The following is a 12,970-nucleotide window of genomic DNA, read 5'->3' on the forward strand; positions in this document are numbered from 1 at the left end:
TTGGCGACAAACAAAAGTAAGTCATCGGCGTATAATGATACCTTATGTTCAATTCCTCCTCTCCATATCCCCTGAATCTGTTTGTTACCACGAATGGCAATAGCAAGTGGTTCAATTGCAATAGCAATATATAGCACAATTCAGACACAAGGCCATTCAAAGCGCTTTACAGGGACAAAAAAATTTGACCAAGCTGTGTGTGTGATGCTTCAGGGCTTTACTGTCAATCTCTATGATGGATCCACAGGTCCACTCTAAATACCAACACAGGAATATGTGGTGTATGAGCAGATACAAAGGGCTGTATGTTTGGTATGTGACCTTTAGCTCAGGGGAGAATTGTCCCATTGTACGTAGAAGGGTGTGAAAATTTACAAATAGCCTAATGCAGCAGGTGGAATTTAAACCATCACCTCAGAGTAATTATCCTTTCATCTTTATGAGAATGTTCAGCAAAACTCTGATGCTTCGCTGTGGGCGTCCGTGTTTCGCTCCCCGGCCGGCCCTGGCTCCGGGCGTGCCGATGGCTGCGGCGGAAGCTTGGCGCCCTTTGTGGCCTTTGCCTCGGGCTTTGCTTCATTGGCCTGGCGCGGCCGGTCGGGCGGGTCTTCGCGGCTCGGTCGGGTCGCTGCGTTCAAGGCATAGACGGATTATGAGATAATGGGCCCCTGGGCACAAACTCTTAAAGGGCCCCCCACTCCTCCCTATCCAGTCAGGTACACTGACTTTTCCACACAGATACAATTAATGGCAAAAACATATTAAGGAAGTCAGTGTTTCCTACAGGATTTTGGGATACTGTTGGAGGGACCCTGTACCTTGTTGGAGGGTCTGGGGGCATCCCCCCTGGAATTATTGTAACTTTTTAAAGTAAAGTGCATCAGATTGATGCAAATTTTAAAAAAGCTCACCCCTGCCCTAATGTGTGCCCACATTTGTAAATATTACATTTCTTAGTTTTTATTGTAGCCTACTCCACAATTGAATATTATTTAGACACTTTCTTTCAAAAGGATGTTCTATATCATTTTGTAAGACCAATACCATTTATAAATGTTCATGTTTTCATTGCAGTTGCACGATTGTTCTGTTAAAAGGCATTTTATTATGCACTGATTTTATACTTATTGTAAACTGTGCAGGTGGGAGGGTGCGGGGTTATGGTCGGTCATGCCCTGGGGGGATTCATCCATCACCCTTAGGACCCAGTTTGACAATGGGCCTGTGACCCTGCCCTTGCTGGAATATGTGAATGTCCCACAACATGTTGCCTAACGAACATTGCCCAAAGCCTTTGTTTCTGGTTCAACAACATTTTATATGATACATCTCATATGCCGAAAATAGTCAATTCAGTTTATTTAAAGGTGCAGTGTGATATATAATATCGGAATATTTAGTGGCAACAAGTGGTGAACGTTCTAGAATACAAGGCTCCCTAGGTAACCCCATCCTTTCGAATAGAAACTGAAGCTACGGTGGTCTTCAAGGACAAGAAGCTATAGTTACTAAAGATGGCATCATCCACCACTGCCTCAAGTCTTTCCACAATATCAAGTGATGAGGTGAAGATGTATTATTATTATTATTATTTATTCTATAGAACTTCTTCTTCTTGGTCTTCCAATGGGTGCATTTCCCCAGGACGCCCACTATATATAAAAAGGCATAAGTCCGTTAAGTTTGTCCATTCTGTGAAAAATGGAGGGTGACCCGCTCCTATGTAGATATAAAACGCTCATTCTAAGGAAGTCAAAGAAACAACCATTTTTATTTTCAAGTGATTATACCTGAATAAAAACATACCTGTGAATATTGAATTACATTTCTAGATAGATAGATAGATAGACACTTTATTGATCCCTTGGGAGTGTTCCTTCAGGGAAATTCAAAAATCCAGCAGCTGTAGTACATACAACATGAGACAAAACAAGTAACACAAGTTAAAATGCATCAATATACATGGTAAAAAAAGTAAAATACAGATTTATATTTATAAATACATTTAAAAAGAAGCAGCAGCAGATGTTAGCAAGAGTTATTAATTTATATTTGTGTTTGACCTTGTTTAAGAAATGGAGTGTGTAGCAATAAATAAATAGATTATAATCAAGTCAGTTATGAACAATGCCAATGAATTCTACACACGGAACCTTTAAATCGCTCTCATTGGCTGTTACCAGGTCTTTGTTTTTGTATTTTTCAGTTTCACGTAAATACAATGTCTCTTTATTGAATTGGACAACAACGGTAAACCAGTGCACGTTACTCGCTCCTTCCCTTCTTTGGGAGACATTCTTGTCAGCTCTCTGTCAATCTGTATACAAGAACAAACACATATTGATGGCAACATTTTTATTTCTATTATGATATCGTGTGTGTGTGTGTGTGTGTGTGTGTGTGTGTGTGTGTGTGTGTGTGTGTGTGTGTGTAAATGAGATGAATTATCTCCAGGGGTTTATCCTTTATATTGATTTCACCTTTAGCCTATTTTACTGCAAGTCATTAAGTTCAACCAGTTCATATTTAGGCCACAATGGGACCCATTAAGTAAACACCTGACCTCTTATTATGAGACAGAGAGAGAGAGAGAGAGAGGGGGGGGGGGTGTAGCCTAAAAACTAGTATGGGTGTCTCAACCGGTAGCACCTGTTTTTGTCCCCATCCTTCTGCCCTGAAGCTACAGGAGGGAGATGGACATAAAAAGGCTCGCAGTGAGGCAGGGAGTTTCAGACAGCTTCCCGAAGAGCAGTCTTCATCTCTCTACCTCCGCACGGTAAGGCCACCTCACCTGCTCTAAAACAGACTTGATGCTTTTTCCGTGATTTGTCTTATTTTGTTTTATGTTTCGTTGTGTCTCTTGCGTTTTGTTTTTAACGTGAAACTTTTATGTTTGTAAGCTGCGTGTATTGAAGTAGTATGGAGTCAGTCAGAAAGACCCACACAGTTCCTGTGAATTGGTTTTAAAGTGATGAAATCCTAAAAGTGACTTTTCTTTGGAAACAGAGTGTGTGTCTGTCAGCTGATCGGCTTCCTTCACCATGATGCTTCTCCTGCTCCTCTCTGCTCTCGTTGGGCTGACTGCAGGTGAGGACACAACACACACACACACACACACACACACACACACACACACACACACACACACACAGCTGCTGACTATAGTTCTGACCTCATGTGTTTAGGTATTTATTTATTTGCACACACTCAACACACTCAACAAATACATTAACACATGTAAAGATTAAAAGAGTATGTGCTGGAGAGGTCAGAAACCCGAATGGGCTTATCGAGTGACCTCTCCAGGTTACATATAAACAAGAAAAAATATATATATAAAAAAAAAAAATATATATATATAGCTATATAAAAAGAAAACAATTAACAACTTTTTAGCCAGTTGAAGACATTTCCTTGCAGACCATATCTAGACAGTGTGGACAGTAATATATTATGGTCTACTGTATCGAACGCTTTCGAAAGATCAAGAAAGATTCCTACAGCAAAGTCGTTATTGTCTAATGCAGTGACGATTTTGTCAAAAAGTTCAGTCAAAGCCATGAATGCAGAGTGATTTTTTCTGAATCCATATTGATGTTTGTATAATATTTTATTGGAATTGACATGTTTCAAAATTCTTGTATAGATCAGTTTCTCAAGAATCTTTGAGAAACATGGTAACATTGAGATAGGGCGGTAGTTAGTAAAAGCACTTGGATCATCGGATTTGTAGATTGGAATGACTTTAGCAACCTTTAGGATTCTAGAGAAATTGAAAATATATAAGTTAATGGGTCAATGACAGAGGATTTTGCTTCTTTTACAAGAGTAGCTCTAATCTCATCATGACCTGCCGCTGTTGGCCTGAGCTGGTCTATGATTTTCAGTATCTCATTGGAATCTGGAAGATCAAAGGTGTTAAAAGAGGGAAAACAACCATCAATATAATCCAGGGGACTTAAGTTAAGTTAAGTTATCTTTATTTGTCAGTTGTACACGAGGCACATTGAAATTCGTCTTTTCGCATATCCCCTCTCAAGTTACCACACTTCAGAGGGGGTCAGAGCGCAGGGTCAGCCGCAGTACAGCGCCCCTGGAGCAGTTTTGGGGTTAAGTGTCTTGCTCAAGGACACAATGGTAGAGATGGTGGGCACCGTAGACACAATACCAGCCTCTGCTAGTTTTACGACTCACACCCTCCTGTCCGGTGCCGGGGATCGAACCAGCGACCTTATGGTTACTGGTTGGCCACCTTACCTCTAGGCCATCCTACCAGGACTTCCACTTGAGCCAACAATTTTACCCCCAATGGAGGGACCCACATTGACAAAGAAATTGTTGAACTCACATGCAATCTCATGCGGATTAGTGATGGATCTCCCTGCTTCAGAGAAGTGACATGGAATTTTCACAGATTTCCCTCCTCTATTTAAAGCTGCAGTGTGTAGAATTTTGGGTTTTATTTCCTAGCAGATTTTGTAGAAAGTAATTATAATATCCATAAGTACATTTAATTTAGTGCATAATAGCTGAAAAAAATGTTTTGAATTATTTATTTTTCCCTTAGAAAGGGTCTCATATATGTCCATATTTCTGCATATTTTGTACCAAGGCCTAGTGCCGCCATCTTGAAAGTGTCATAGTTGGAATGTCATCAGGTGCATTGTTTAAAATTTAGAATTGTTCTTGTCCTTGAAGGCCACTGTAGCTTCTGTTATTATTCTAAAGGGGTGGGGTTACCCAGGGAGTGTTGCATTCTAGAACTTTGTAGAACTTTCTTGATGATGTCATATTACACACTGCACCTTTAATATTAGTAGAGGATTCTTTGAACTTTTCACTGAAATATTTTTTCTTTGCTATTCTAAGGAGGTGCGGCGCCTTCAGGTAAATCCTTCACCATTCCATCGAGTCAAGAGTTTGACATAAGCCTTCAACCCACCGTGTTTCTCGGAGAGCGGTACACCTCTGTTTTTGTGAGTATGACTAAGCCTGATGCTAATTGTTGCCTTCGACTGTAAGTGATGTTCAGAGATTTTTTTTGTCTTTATTCAATGTTTTTAAACACAAAAACAGGCGTTTTCACATCGCTTAACATTTTACAAATTATACTGGTGCCTTGCTTTACTGTGTCTAAAACCCATATGCTTCACGTAGAAATTTGACTTCAACTTATATACTATAAATGCAGCCAGTTTTTGAGGTTAAGCTTGCATTGATGACTGATTTAATAGTAAGTCTCTCTTCAAATACATCTACTCTATATGTTTATGGAGGAATTAGTGCATGCACAAATTAATGCGAGTAAAGCACCAGTAAGGGGTTTCCCATTGACTGGAACTTTTTCAGGGGCACAGCCATTTGTGCATTTGTGTGTGTGTGTGTGTGTGTGTGTGTGTGTGTGTGTGTGTGTGTGTGTGTGTGTGTGTGTGTGTGTGTGTGTGGGCCTGGCCTCTAATACTCTCATTCTTCTACTTTGACTTTTTGTGTCTCTTTGATTTTAACAGGTGAACAACGGAACAGACTTCTCAGTGTGTTTCAAGAACTATAGCGGCGGCGTGAGTTCCAATAACTGCCTGGTTGTTAAGGACAGGGTAGTGGACACTCCCATTCAAGTTCGCCAAGACTCACAAGCGCCTCAGGCTCTCATGGATAACGTGTTTAATGCATATGAGGATGAATACATTGGCCATTGGCAATTTTCAGTAACTTTTGTTGGCCCAAGCTTCGTGAGTATTGTTCAGCTACATTTCTTTATTCATTCCACCAAGGGTTAGATTCCATTGATTCGGATGAAACTGTTTAAACACTTGACTCAAAACTTAAAGGTGCAGTCTGTAATATCTGAATTTAGTGGCAGCTAGTGGTTAAAGTTCTAGAATGCAACGGTCCCTCTGTAACCCCTCTTTTTTGAATAATAACAGAAGCTATACGGTGGCCTTCAAGGACAAGAAGATAGTAACTTAAGATGGCTTTATGCATCACTGCCTCAAGTCTTTCCACAATATCAAGTGATGAGATGGAGTATTTAGTTATTTATTCTAGTACTTCTTCGTTTTCCAACAGGTGCATTTCTCCAGGAGACCCACTCTAAAAATGCATATGGACATTATGTTTGTCCATTCTGTGCTACTGTAGAAAAAAAATTAAAAATGATTAACAAACAATCCTACTCTAATTAAAACATACATACGAATATTATATTCAATTTCTACCAAGTCTGTCCTGAAAAAGGCCAATAATTTCTACACACTGCTCCTTTAAAGGTGCAGTGTGTAATATGACATCATCAAGAAAGTTTTACAAAGTTCTAGAATGCAACGCTCCCTGGGTAACCCCACCCTTTTTGAATAATAACAGAAGCTACAGTGGCCTTCAAGGACAAGAACAATTCTAAATTCCAAACAATGCACCTGATGACATTCCAACTATGACGCTTCCAAAATGGCGGTGCCCATGCCTTGGTCCATGGTGTGGAGAAATACAGAGATATAAGAGACCCTTTCTAAGGGAAAAAATAATAATAAAAAAAAAAGATCAGCTATTATGCACTAAATAAAACGTACTTATGGATATTATAACTATTTTCTACCAAGTCTGCTATGAAAAAAATCTCCAGATTGTACACACTGCAGCTTTAAGTGTTGTGTTGTATGACATCAAAGTTTGGCAAAGCTGTTGGAGGAGACTTCCTAATAATGTCCTTCTACTCTTCACAGTTAAATTTCTACCTGTTTAGCTTTACGACACGTTCGTTTGTGTGGATGGAAGGCAGGGATGACGTAAGTACATCTAATACGATTAAAGTGGTTTGAGAAAGATGCTGATGATGGTGTGTGTGTGTGTGTGTGTGTGTGTGTGTGTGTGTGTGTGCGCGCGTGTGTGTGTGTGTGTGCGTGTGTGTGTGCGTGTGCGTGCGTGTGTGTGTGTGTGTGTGTGTGTGTGTGTGTGTTTGCGCGCTCTGTGATGGTAACAGTGATTGTGTGTTTGTTGCTGTCTAGAATGTCACAGTTCAATTCGGTGACAGAAGTCAAGATTTTCTTGCGCCCCAACTTGGTCTGAAGATTGACATCAGCGGATGCAAATACGCAGGTTGGCTAATTCACCGGCTTCACAAATCTACTTAAAAAAATGATTATAGTTAATTTTGAAGTTATGTTGTTTTTGCTTACAGTTAAAGTAGCTCCGAGGAACTTTTAAATATTTCTGAAACATTCTCATTTGTCCTCTAATGATCATAAAATAACAGCAAACTGAGACTATCAGGGCAAAGAATGCTATTTTAATTCTCACCAAGGCACAACAGCTGGCGTGGTACAGACAGCTGGCGTGGTACAGACACTACCGCTTTTGTCCAGAGGGGGTGCAAGAATTAAGACAAACTGAAAATTCCTCAGAGCACCTTTAACTTTCTAACTGTACACTTTTCTTCACTGTAGCAGCAATAATGTAACTATTAAAAACAACATTACTAATAATAGCTGATGATGTAGTAACTTGCAAATAAAGTACTAACATTTCTAAACCAATAACATAATAGGTTTGTGCCCATAATGTAATATTAAGTTGTTATATTATGTGGTTAGGTGGTTACATACCCTTACTATTGCAACCAGACAATATTGTAATTACTTATTGCTTTATGGGCAAAAAGCAGGGGATGGGTCCAGAAATGGTAAGTTACTACATTCTCTGCATGATTACATTCAACAGTGAAACGTTAGTAAGTTATTGGCAGTTATAATATTTCAATGCATTCAAACATTATTCACTGATACATTCACTTCACAGGTCAACAGTTTATACAAAATTCAACAATAGAAGAAAACAACGACATCTGCCACAGAGTTCTTTGTGATCCATCTCTCGAAATCGTTACCGAAAACTGCAGCCTCACGGAGCAGTGCATGGCTGGAGGAAGGTAGATATGCATTTGTAGTAGCCGAATGTTCCCCCATGGCGACAAAGACAAAGACAAAGGCTTCACATCATCATGGTGTTTCAGAAAGGTTTATTTCAGGAGCTTCCATCAGACATACAGAGGGTTTCATGGAGCATTGAAGCAGCAGGCTGAGGCCGCATGGCACTCTTGATAGCTACAGAACAGTGTCTTATATCTCATGTGTATGGGGGCTATCAAGTGTATTATTATCTACAAATAGACAGATGGTCTCAAACACAAGTCCTTCTATTGGTGCTCGTTCTCCCCCAGTGACCCCAACCTTTAATAATAATAATAATAATAATGGATTGGATTTATATAGCGCTTTTCAAGGCACTCAAAGACGCTTTACAGGGTTCCAGGTTCCATTCATTCACACACAGTCATACTGGTGGTGGTAAAGTACCATAGTAGCCACAGCTGCCCTGGGGCAGACTGACGGAAGCGTGGCTGCCATTCAGCGCCTACGGCCCCTCCGACCACCACCTCAAACATACAGCAGTCATACACATTCACAAGACATACACGCTCAGCAAACTCTGGTATTAACCATTCAAAATCCACCACATATTCTTCACATTTACTAGAAATATCTGGAAGAAAAAGATCTGTACCCTGCGATTCAATCCCCACACTTCCCTGCTATTTAGTACGGTATCAACATGGATAGGAAACATGATATCCCAATACATGTGGTGAGATGCAGCATGCTGAAAAACACTTTGATGCCCTACTTACTATATCCAGTCATGATTTTTAGTGTAGAAATCAGCAGCTTTTTGGGCGATTCTGACCCACAATCCACTGCACACCGTCAGTTAGGTCACGTGGTGAAAACAACCAGCGATGAGACGGATCCATAAGCAAGCATCGAATCCAGTTGGTTCTCTGCATGTCATTCCCCTCCCTTCCCCTATTTAATCTCTGTCGCTCTGCACTATGAATAAAGCATAACAAATGCCCGAAAATAATCTTTAAAATCTCTTTTACAAAATAAATAAAAAAACTAATCTATATTAAACTTCCCTACTGTGACAAGTGTGTATTGTGTGTGTGTGCCCCCCCACCCCTCCCCCCTCTCCACCAGATGCATTCCAACCTCCCTTTGCACATTGGTTGGCCCGTCTTTCATCGCCTTCGGGAACAGAAACAAGCTCATACGAAATCGATGTGGGTACTCTGTGGTGGCAGGCAGTCAAGGCAACGTCACAGTGTTTTATCGGGAGCGGCGTGATAAAGGTTTGAGCTTTGTGGACAGCGTGACACTGCAACAGCCACAAGGGTCGATCACCCTGATGCAAGACGGGAGAGTTATGGTAAGCTCCCGACAGACACAACAGAAGTATTATTAGCCATCTATTCACAGAGGTGTAAAGAGCACCTCCAGGAAGGGGCTTAGAGATTACCGTAGTGGGACAATTACAAGTTGCAAGTCGCCCTATTGTAGAACCACTTGAGTAAAAGTACAAAGGGTAACCGATTTTAAGGTATTGAAGAATCAACAGTTTTTGTGCTTTACAAATAAGAGGATTGGATTTGAACGGGTTTAGTTTAGTTTAGTTTAGTTTTATTTGTGGAGATAAACAATATTAAAATACAATAAGGTAAAGAAAAAAAGTAAAAGAAAAAAAGACAAACAAAAAAATTAAATTAAAGAGCTAAAACAACTACAAAGTTAAAATACATTTAAGTACATATAGTAAAAAGCAAAGTAAACAAGCAAAAAGACAATATAACATACATTCAGTTTCACAAAGTATCGTAAGCTTTTAAAATGAGGTACATGGGGTTGTTTTGTGGATGCAGGACAACGGCGCAGAGCTGGCCCTCAACAGCTCCGTTCAGACGTTTCAACAAGTCGAGCTTTCAAAGGACCAGACTGGAATCACTGCCGAGCTTCAGGTGGACAGCGGCACCAGCGCAATGGTCTTTTTTGACGGCTACACGGTGCAGATCAGACTCACAGGTAGGACAGAAACTCAGACCCTATCAGGCACCAGTACACGGGATCCAAGGTTTTAAAAGTCACATATTATTGTATGCTCATTTTCTGGTTTTCTGTTTGATGGCAAAAGGGGCCCAAGACCAAGCACTGAGTACATATGCATGATTATACTTTCTAGAGGGCCGACATTTCTGTATTTAAAATCCCTTTTTTATTGATTTCATGTAATATTCAAATTTTCTGAGATTTTGAATTTGGGGTTTTCATAAACTGTAAGCCATAATAATCAAAATTATAACAAATCAAGGCTTGACATATCTCACTTTGAATGTAATGAGTCTATATAATATATTAGTTTCACCTTTTAAGTTGAATTATTGGAATAAATTAACATTTGCACGATATTCTAATTTTTCGAGTTTCACCTGTAGGCTACATGTTGAAAAACAAGAAAAGGTGCATTTGAGTGAGTCGCCATTTTCATCTTGTTTGAAAGTTGATGCTGATCTAACTCACAATCCGTTCCAGGGCCTCCAACGACGAGTGGCCTGTGTGTGGATAATGTCACTACTAGTGACGCGAAGGAACTTGGCGATCGACCAAAGTAAGACCTCAATATTTTTTCTCTTTTCTTTTCTATTATCTGGCCTTAATTTCATCAGTCCTTGTTTACCCACAGCGTTCACTTCCTCACAGACACTCTCCCTTATCCACTTTCTTTGAGTGATATTAAGATCTTTTTAGTTCAACAGTTGTTGTGTTTACCTCTACCAAGAAACAACCTCCAATTCCAAACCATTCCATTTCTCTAAGCGCTTTTTGTCTCTATACTCTCCGTCAATCCCCTGTCTCTAACATGTTTGCACCCGTTGTCATGGAAGCAGTTACTCTTAGTGAATCACCCACAACATGCTCATAAATCAGACGGGCAATCTGCTAGAATGCTCACGCAACATAGCACTGATCAGATCCAATAGTTTTAAACTTCAACAGACAGCCGCATTCAAGTGAGTTAACGTTTGTCAATTGAGCGATTCCAGACCTTCTGTACAAATGAAATGAAGTACGATGGTCTGGTAGGACCAGGCTAGCCCAACATAGCACTCTATAGTCAGTAGCGGCCTTAGCTATGTTTCAACCCATTCAATTGAATGGGGCCCCGCCCTTTTTTTTTTTTTTGATAAATAATTCTTGAGCAGGCTACCGGGCCCTAGGCCTCATAGTAACTTTTCATGTTGCATTGTCAAAGAGCTCAGTCACTCATGTCAATAACAGGGTCCAAAAAGGAATAAGCCTAAATATAAGGAAATAAATCATCATGGGCCCCTCAACTAGTAGGGGGAGAAATACAAAAGCATAAGAAAACAGCATTAGTAGCTCTGTCTAAGGGGCTCCATGATGAGCCTTTAGGGCCCCCACACACATACAGGAATACGATTTCTATGTGTAAATTCTATGCTGTTCATATAAAGTAGCTATCCACCCTGTATCTGTTGAAATGAGTCTCTCCATCATAGAACATGAGTCTGCAGACCAATCTACTGTACTGTTTTTACAGTAGCAGAGTAAAGAGTGCTGCCTGATTAAGAAAAATCAGAAAAATAATGTTCCTGCTGCATCTCAGGATTTATATATATAGCCTCTAAATGTTCCCCTCAAAGTGCACCAGATTGATGCATTTTAATTCAAAAGGCACAAATTTTCTTCCGGGGGGATGCCCCCGGACCCCCCAACAAGGACCAGGGTCCCTCCCACAGTATCCCTAAATCCTGTGAGAAAAACTGACTTCATTAATATGTTTTTACCATTAATTGTATATGTGCTGAAAAGTCAGTGTACCTGACTGGATAGGTAGGAGTGGGGGGACCCTTTAAGAGTCTGCACCCAGTGGCCCATCATCTCATAAAACTCTACAATCTGTTTTCTTTTTGCGGGAAGCATGCACAAGCATGCACAAGAAATATGTATTAAAAAAAAGAAAATACAAAAAAAGTGGGGGGCCCCACACTAGGTCTTGAATGGGGCCCCCAGATCATTAAGGCCGCCTCTGTCTATAGTAGACCAGGCCCACACTGTGTTTGATTGAACCAATCGGGGCAGGGGAAACAGTGCTGACCTTGTGTTGTGTGTGTCGCCCCCTAGCTGTGGTACAGAGTTCCCATTGACTACTAACAGGACCGAGTGCAGCGCTGCAGAAACACGGTGAGCAGACAAACATCTTTCCTTTCTGTGGTGAAGGAGACATTTTGTGTGAACAGAAATCTGTTACGTTACATTTCCACAGCTGTCCTGTGTTTGGGTTCAGTCAGAGGAATCAGGGACGTGACTTACTGGATTTACTAAAGCACTGAACTTAAAGTAGCTACGAGGATGCATTAGAATACAGTGCAAAGAATACGATTTTTATTCTTATATTGTTTCTTCTCGATTACAATGGCAGGATTAAGGACTTTTTTAAACACAAACTTCACATGTCCGGTTACTGAGCACTGGCTTGATTTAAATGGAGTCGATGCTTTGTTGTGATTTGCCTTATTGTCTTGAGTTGTGTCATATATATTGTTTTAAATCTGAAAATTGTTTTTAATGTGAAGCTGTTGTTTTGTTATGCTGCTTTCTTGGCCATGCAGGATTCCCTTGAAAAGGAGACGCTAATTCTCAATGGGAATATTCCTGGTTAAAGGTGCTGCGAGGAACTTTTAAATATTTCTGACTCTTTCATTTTTCCTCTGACGATCACGAATGACATGTCACAGCAAACGAAACCATCAGTGCAAAAAATGCGAGTTTTATATAGTTTTTCTCAATGCCTTTGTCATGGGTATACGCTCACCCAGGAACAACATAGCGTAGTAAAAACACTACCGCTGTTGTCCAAAGGGGGTGCAAGAATGAACACAAACTGAAAGTTCCTCATAGCATCTTTAATTAAAGGTTAACAAAAAACAATAAATAAAATAAATCTCCCATTCTGTGTGTTCTCATGTGCTGAACAAACAGCTGTGACCTGCTAAATCAAGCCCCCTTCACCGCCTGTAACGCGCTCCTCGACCCCACACCGTACATAACACAATGCAAAGCTG

Source organism: Ammodytes marinus (genome assembly GCF_949987685.1).
Source record: "Ammodytes marinus genome assembly, chromosome: 21".
NCBI classification, from domain to species: domain Eukaryota; kingdom Metazoa; phylum Chordata; class Actinopteri; order Uranoscopiformes; family Ammodytidae; genus Ammodytes; species Ammodytes marinus.